This window comes from Mastomys coucha, unplaced genomic scaffold (assembly GCF_008632895.1).
Source record: "Mastomys coucha isolate ucsf_1 unplaced genomic scaffold, UCSF_Mcou_1 pScaffold17, whole genome shotgun sequence".
Classification (NCBI taxonomy): Eukaryota; Metazoa; Chordata; class Mammalia; order Rodentia; family Muridae; genus Mastomys; species Mastomys coucha.
Genome location: NW_022196899.1, coordinates 29,319,054 through 29,328,102, shown reverse-complemented (window position 1 = coordinate 29,328,102; position 9,049 = coordinate 29,319,054).

The following is a 9,049-nucleotide window of genomic DNA, read 5'->3' as shown; positions in this document are numbered from 1 at the left end:
CTGCTGCAACAATCTTGACTAATACAAATAAACATATAAAATATTTTATTTAACTCATTTTTTATTGATTTAAGTTTTATTGCATTATGATGAGAAAAGATACATGATTTCAGTTTACTTGAATTTGTTAACATTTAAAAACATATTTTAAGTAAATAGAATTACATCACATTCTTGTTTCTCTTTTGTACCCCAACTCCTCCCAGAGACCTCCCCCTTTAATACCTCCAATACCTTTTTTTGTCATATTCTTTAAAATTTACAAAATATTATAACAATAAAAATGAGTACTATAAAAGTTGTTTGATATAAAACAACAATCACTTTAATAGTCTTATGTAGATGCTTGTCTACAGCAATATTGAAAATACATATGTTTTTCTCAATACAAAATTTAAATAACTCCAAAATATTAACTGTATACTTTAAAATAATACATCACTACTACTAGTACTTTCTTAAATGAACATAAATGTATAAAGTCTTTTTTGTTTGTTTGTTTGTTTGTTTTGTATTTAGTAGAGCTTAAAATTTTGTTTCTTACTGTGCTACAAGACCAAAATAAGAACAATTTTTAGACATTGTATTTCACTGTAATAAGGCTGTACTTCAATAACAATCACATCACCAAAGGATTTTACCTCCATTGCAGCTAAGATGAGAGTTGACAGTTCTGTTGAACCAAGGAATGAATTGTAGGCATGATGTTTGGATGCAGACTTCCTGCTATGGTCAAAGCTAATTGACTTGAGTGAGTGACTTTATTCTCAGCCCACAGAGAACGGTTACATTCATTTAAGAAATGGTGTGTGTATTAAGATGGTCTATCCATGAACTCATTCACCAACTGTTTCAATGAGCAATGGTTCTGCTTGGAGGGTGGCACCGACACTAGGTGAGGGTAAGAATCTGGTTCATTGGCTGTGATGATTTTGAAAAGCATTCATCTCAGAGAAAAAGTAACTTAAAAAATCCTCTTCTTCAAACTTGATACAAGAGTTACAAATGTCAAGCAAAGCATTCAGTCTCACTCTTTGCTGTTCTCTTACAAGCCACCTCCAAAGTTAATTGCCTAAGTTTCTTTTGGCTATATAAATACTTTTAAAATATGTAAGCTGTTCTGAAAAACATAGGATAGTATAAAAACATCAAATAAACAATCCTATTAATAGAGAGGCTGAGATAGGAGAAGCAAGATTTCAAGACCATTATGTGACACACAGCAAGACACTGTCATGTACAAACAAGCAGAAAGTGTATATGGATTGTACAATATTGGACCTATTTCTCCAATTACCAAATTAGAGAGACCATTGGATCACAGTCAACAAATTTCTAATTCCTCATATTTTTGGATTTCAATCAATTAGGATATGTTGGTAATATTAATTTTCATATTAAGATATTAAGAAAAAGTAATTATTACTTCCTGTTGTTTTTGTTGTAAGAAGTGGAATTATGTTTGTGTGGGTTTATTGAAAGATTACTTTCTTGCTTCTTCTAGGGTGTAGTCTTGCTCCTTGTGTTGATGTTTTCCATCTATTATCATTTGTAGGGCTGGATTGTGGAAAGATATTGTGTAAATTTTGTTATGTCATGGAATATCTTGTTTCCTCCATCTATGGTAATTGAGAGTTTTGGTAGGTATAGTAGCCTGGGCTGGTATTTGTGTTCTTGTAGGGTCTGCATGACATCTGCCCAGGATCTTGTAGCTTTCATAGTCTCAGGTGAGAAGTCTGGTGTAATTCTGATAGGCCTGCCTTTGTATGTTACTTGACCTTTTTCCTTTAGCACTTTTAAAATTCTTTCTTTGTTTAGTGCATTGGGTATTTTGATTATTATGTGATGGGAGGAATTTCTCTTCTGGTCCAGTCTATTTGGAGTTCTGTAGGCTTCTTGTATATTCATGGGCATCTCTTTCTTTAGGTTAAGGACGTTTTCTTCTATAATTTTGTTGAAAATATTTACTGGCCCATTACATTGGGAGTCTTCACTCTCTTCTCTATCTATCATCCTTAGGTTTAGTCTTCTCATTGCCTCCTGGATTTCCTGGATGTTTGGGGTTAGGAGCTTTTTGCTTTTTGCATTTTCTTTGACTGTTGTGTCAATGTTTTCTATGGTGTCTTCTGCCCCTGAGATTCTCTCTTCTATCTCTTGCATTCTGTTGGTGATGCTTGCATCTATGACTCCTGATTTCTTTCCTAGGTTTTGTATCTCCAGGGTTGTCTCTTTCTGATTTCTTTATTGTTTCTATTTCCATTTTTAGATCCTGGATGGTTTTGCTCATTTCCTTCACCTGTTTGGTTGTGTTTTCCTGTAGTTCTTTAAGGGATTTTTGTCTTTCTTCTTGAAGGGCTTCTAGCTGTTTACCTGTGTTCTCCTGTATTTCTTTGAGGGTGCTATTTATGTATTTCTTAAAACCCTGTATCATCATCATGAGAAGTGATTTTATATCTGAATCTTGCTTTTCCAGTGTGATGGTGTGTCCAGGACTTGCTATGGTGGGAGAATTAGGTTCTGATGATGCCATGAAACCTTGGTTTGTGTTGTTTATTTTCTTATGCTTGCCCCCTACCATCTGGTTATCTCTAGTGCTACTTGCCTTGGCTAAATCTGACTGGAGCCTGTCCTTCCTGTGATCCTGGTTGTGTTAGAACTTCTCAGAGTCAAGCTGTCTTTGTGATTCTGGGATCCTGTGACCCTGGCTTGTTAGAGAGCTTGGAAGTGAAGCTTCTTCTGGATGTTGGGGGACTGGCTGCAGAGTTTGTGCCCAAGGTCTGCTCAGGGCACTGGCCTAGACAGACTGGAAGGAACCCGAGCCACTGGGCTGGCAGAGTTCCCGTGTGTTACTCCGGGTGTTGGGACAGATGTTGTGTCCTCCTCACCTCTGATTGTTGTGGGACTGGCTGCAGAGTTTGCACCCAAGGTAAACCAGGGAACCTAGCAAGACAGTACCAGGCAACCACAGGGAGCCTTTGGCCAAAGACCAATGGGCTTACTGTAAGAAAAAGGGGCACTGGGTGAGAGACTGCCCAAAGAAGAGAGACAGATGGGCACCCCGAGTGCTGACAATGAGGGAGGAAGACATTGAATAGGGAGGATGGGGTTTGGAACCCCTCCCTGAACCTAGGGTAACTTTAAGTGTGGAGGGGAAGCCTACCCAGTTTCTTGTGGATACAGGAGCTCCACACTCTGTGCTCCTACAACCAGACAGGCCTGTGTCCAACAAGGAATCCTGGGTGCAAGGGGCTACTGGCAACAAACAGTATTAATGGACTACCCGAAGAATGGTGGACCTTGGCGTGGACTAGGTAACCCACTCACTCCTTGTTATCCCTGAATGACCCTACCCTCTGCTGGGGAGAGTCCTTCTCACCAAAATGGGAGCACAGATTCATTTCCTCCCTGAGTGCCGACTCCTTCAGCTGGGGATTCCACCCACAGAGCTACAAGACCGCCCACAGCCAAAGGCTTATGAGTTGCTGGGACTCTGGCACCTGAGCGTTACTGCCATGTTTACTCGATACAAACATCATGGAACCTAGAGACTTGCTTTCATTTCTGTACTTCGTGTATATATACCTGGTTCCCGCAGTAAAGTTTGAACCTTGATCAGAATATTTGTCTTGGTTTCATCTATTTCTCCTGCAATTTGAACCCTATTTTTCCAGGTCCCTGTCCTCCACCCGGGGAAGAATCCAGTTCCTTCAGGCCATGATCAAACAGATGCACCAGTGGAGTCACCTAGGAGCAAGCGAACGTATTCAGATATTATCCAAGACTAAGTACTATGTACACACCAAGGTTAAAACACCTTGTGGAACAGGTGTGTGTGCCCTGCCAAAAAGTCAATGTCTGCCGCACCACGGTGAACCAGGAAAGAGGGACTGGGGAGACAGACACGGCATCTACTGGGAAGTAGACTTCACTGAGGTGAAAGGGGTTGCAGGTGGTGCAGTAGGAATTCTGGTCGCAACTAGCTGCTGTGTACAAGCTGGGCACCCTAAAGACACCCCAAAGACACCCCACCAGTTCCAGGTTGGAGATCTGGTCTACCTGCACCGATCTTGCGCCCACACCCTTGAGCCTCACTGGAAAGGTCAATACCTGATCCTGCTTACCACCCTAACGACAGTAAAGGTAGAAGGGATCACCGCTTGGATTCATGCTTCTCAAGTGAAGCCTGCTCACATGGACAACATTGGAGAACCCGCCCAAACTCAAGATCACTAAAAAGACATTGCTGACAGATGACCATGGGGATATATCCGCTCATTGTTCAACTGGTACTGTGCCTGGGCAGCTTGGGGATCCCTAGCCCACATGCACCCTGCGATTTGACCTGGCAGATTCTAAATAAGGCAGGAGAGGTGGTTTATAGTGTGTCTAAGATAGCGACCCCTTTCACATGGTGGCTGGACCTGTTCCCTGACCTCTGCAAGCTGACCATGGGGTGTCAGGGTGGGACTTAGAAAAGCATTTGACCCCGCCTCCCCACCTTATGGATGCCCAGCCTAGGGAAAAAGGGCCTGCTGTAGCCACACTTGGGGAGCTAAGACCACAGAAACTGCGGTCTATGTCTGCCCAGGGGGCCACAGACCCTGGGCATCTCACTTCACAAGTGCTGATGGAGGAGTGGTTATTACTGTAAAAATTGGGGACATGAGACAAGTGGGACCATCTCGTGGCCTATTTCCACTAGTTGGAGACTATATCAAAATTTTAGCCAACTATTCTGTCAGAACTTATGATCTCACAAATGCCTATAACCCCATGCAGGGGGACATGGAGTGTAAAACATGGTGTCACCCACTTAAAGTGTCTTTCACAGAGCCTGGAAAGAAAATCCAGACCTGGACTAAAGGAATCAGACATGAGTGGGGACTGATGTGGTATCAGGCTGGGACAGATCCAGGGCTACTAATTTATGTTAAACTATCTATAGAAACCCCTTACATCCCAGTTGGTCCTGACCAAGTACTAGCCCCCTTAGGCCCGAAACTAAAACCCTCAGCACCCAGCGCTATTCCTGCCAAGAGTGCCAAAATAACAAGCACTCCCTAACCCCATGTTCCCTTGCCAGCTGTTTCATCTACCTTTTATCTCACCAGCCTGGTCCAGGGGGCTTTCAAGGTGCTCAATGCAACCAATCCTGAAGCAACTCAGGCATGCTAGCTGTGCTACAACATTACCCCTCCTTACTATGAAGGCATCACCTATTTGAGAAACATTAGTCAGACAGCGGAGGCACATGCCTGTAGGTGGGCCCAGAGTGGGGTCCAACTGACCGTCTCGGCGGTCACTGGGCAGGGATTGTGTATAGGACAAGGACCACTCAGTCATAGTCACCTCTCTGTACTCGGGTTCATTCAAACTTCACCTCTGGTGGGTACATGGTGCCCCCAGTTGATGGGTGGTGGCCCTGTTCCTCAGGAAGAACCTCCTGTGTTAACCTTGAAACAGTAGCTAACAGGTTAGATTTTTGTGTTCTGGTTCAGTTAGTTCCCCAACTCCTTTATCATTCCTATGAAGACTTTTTCTTACATTGGAATGGAGACAATTTAAGATCCAAGAGAGACTTGGAAATCACTTTAGCCGTTGTGCTAGGAATAGGGCTAGGAACAGCAGGGGTGGCCACGGGATAGTCGGCCATAGCCCTTCAACATCGTGCATATGGAGACCTTAGACAGGCTATAGATCTAGATATTGAACGATTAGAGAGTTCAATAGATAAGCTACAAGGTTCTCTGACCTCTCTCTCAGAAGTGGTACTCCAGAACAGGAGAGTTCTTGATTTGCTGTTCTTACAGCAGGGAGGGCTGTGTGCATCCCTGAAAGAAAAATGTTGCTTCTCCTGTAAAAATTGAGCAAATAGGGACACCTCATAAAAATACCAAGGAGCAAGGAATGTCCATTAAGCCTAAAGACAGAGCTTCAGAAAAGTTTACTGAGCAAACATCTGTCCCCAGGAGATGCCCTAATTGTGGGGAGTAATGCCCAGTTCCAGGAAACATCCCTGGGAGGGTAGACCCCCCCCCCACGTGCAATCGGTATCTCCCCCTCACCTGGGGCATAAAGGTCAATGAGAACAAAAGGCAATGAATGGGCTCCACCAATGAGAGATAACCAACTCATGCTGTAAACCTATGTACTAAAAGGTATAAAAAGTGTGTGTGTTCCCGGTCATCGCCTTTGCGTTGAATGCAAGAGGATCCCAGTATACTGGCATTAATAAACCTCATGTAATTTACAGCGATCTCCCTCCTGTTCCTTCGTGAGTGGGGGACCCACACCGGAATCTAGCACTACATCGATCATTCAGGTGTAGTCAAAGACACTCTTGATAAAGTGAGAGAAAGACTTGCAAAGAGACAAAGGGAGAGAGAACAGAGCCAGGGATGGTTTGAGTTGTGGTTTAATTCTTCTCCATGGCTGACTATCTTAGTATCCACCTTATTAGGACCTCTTATTGTCCTGCTTCTGCTTTAGACTTTTGGCCCATGCATCCTTAATAGCTTACTAGCTTTTATTCAGGAACGCATAAGTACAGTGCAAATTTTAATGCCCAGACAACAATATCAGCAGCTACACAAAATGGAACATCATTCAGGATTGAAATGGACCAGAGAAAAAGGGGGGAATTTGGAATCCAAAGTAAAAATAAAAATATATCCAAGACCAACAACAACAAAAAAAAGCAGGAAACCAAGTTGTTTCTCTATTAATGGAAAGAAGTAAAAATGTCTTTCTAATGAATGAATTAAAGAATATACAGCACATATAAATGAATGAATTCAAGCATGCAGCAGACACAAAATATGTTATGAGAGATGCAGTTAACACATTATTGTTCTTTGGGTTTTGTAATGTTTACAATGTTTCTACTTTTCAAAGTTTTAATTAGTTTTGATTTATTTCCTTATTATAAATAATAATGTCAATACTTTTCCATCATTTCCAAACTTTGGCTGTGTGCTCAGTCTGATGGCAGTCACTCTCTGCTCTGTCTGTCTGACTTAGGTGATGAACCATGGAAGCATTACAGTCCAGGATGGTGATGTGGACTAATCTTGAGTTTGAAGGATGAGTAAAGTTAAGAAATGATGTACACAATGACATTAACAAAGACGAGAGTGGGAAGACCCCAGAGAAACGTAAGGACAGAAAGTGGTTGAGAGTGAATCAGACCACAGGATTATGTTGAGGAGGAAAGACCGTTTTAGGCAACCTTGGGTGGAGGGCTGGAGACTTAGACTGAGGGATTTAACTTCACCCGAGTCACGGAAAAGTGTTTTGGACATCTGTTGCTTTGCCTCCCCAGAATAGATGCTCTATTCTGGAACAGCGCCCTTCTGTTTTCTGGCAGCCATGATTGCCTATTTTTACTTTGCGTTCTCTGGGAGCACCCTCCTGACTCCTCAATTCCCCCATGATGTGGGCCTTGCAAATCAGTCAGTTCTGGGAATTCTGCTGGACAATGACAGAGTGCTCCTGTGAACAATGCCTCGCCTCTCCTGTGTCATTGTGCAGATGGCAGCTTAGGAGGCACCTGTCTGAAGGTGGAAGGAGGCCGGTTCTTACTGCCATTGCTTGTCCAGACTCTGCTACTCCTGCAGATCCTCATCCTCAACATTTGTGCATACAGCAATACAGTTTCCTTTTCTTTTCCATTCGATATTTTTTCAGTACTAGGATTTGAACAGAGGGTCTTACACATGCTAGTCAAAAGCTCTACCACTGATCTACATCCCAGCCTGTGTAATTAAATGTCCAATCAACAGAGGCAATATGTGTTTGTGAACTGGGTTTTATGAAGATTACTACAATAGCAAATGGAGTGCAGAAAAGTATTTCCATGGAAATAAAACAGAAGGAAGAGAAAAGAGAAGAATGTTGGAAAGAGAAAGAGCTTGGAAGTGGGACCATATGATGTAATCCCAGATGCTTGGGAGGCTCAAACTGGAGGATCCCCTGAGGTCAAGAGTTTGGGGTCAGTGTGGACAGCAAAGCAAACACTCACAAACACATGCACAAACACACTTGCACACACATACAAGTTGGGAAGTATATATACATATGTATGCATATATATATTGGTAAAACTTAAAGAAGGTGTTACGTATTCTTATAAGGGTGAGAGTTTGAGATGATAACAGGAAAGTCAAATGGAAATATCAGGAGATAGTTAAATGTAGAATAAAAGCCCAGTAGGGAATTCAGGATCCAAGTTCTGAAGTGTAAATGTGTAGCCAAAGTGGATCAGAGTGTCAATCAAAGAGTGTGTGTGTTCAAGTGGATCAGAGTATCAATCAAAGAGGGTGTGTGTTCAGTTGTATTACAGAGTGAAATGACAGATGAGACAATTTAGAGCAATTGAGTAAGGGAAAAAAAAACAGGCTTCTGTTAGACGTCTAGTCTGAATACTTAGTGGCTCAGGAAGCCACGTGATCAGATTGGAACAGACCAGTGAGTTAGTACAGCTGATATAATGTCAAGCACCTGGAAGACGCCAGATGTAGGTAGCACTTATCTCACAGTGGCTGTGGAGAGGAAATGGGTGCGGACCAATGGAGACAGGTGGAAAATTTGATGAGAAATATCCCTTGGAATTGAAAGATAGAGAATCTTTCCAATAGGAGGGCCCTAGGTAAAGGCAGCCACAACACAATGGCTGTCTTCCAGTGCACACTGCAGGTCTGCCACAACTCCGCAAGTGCAAACAGGTTCCCTCTGAAGTGAAGGTGACATAGGAGAAGAAGCTGTGCATGGAGACCAGCAAGAAGCTGAGTGGAATGTTAATGAAACAGCTTAGCCTAGGCCTTTTGTTTTACTTCTGGGTTAGTGAAGGTAGACAAAGGAGAGAGGTGTGTGTTGGTTCCATAGAATTAGGAAGGAGACAAGACAGGGTGGAGAATGCAGATGGGATGGGGCAGGACTTTCAGTCCGAGTCTGGTGGAGAATGGGAAAAAAAAAAGTGCAGATGTGGGGAGCCTGGAGAGAAGCCAGGAGGCTGGTGAAGTTTTCTGCACAGATATTGGGGGTGGGGGTG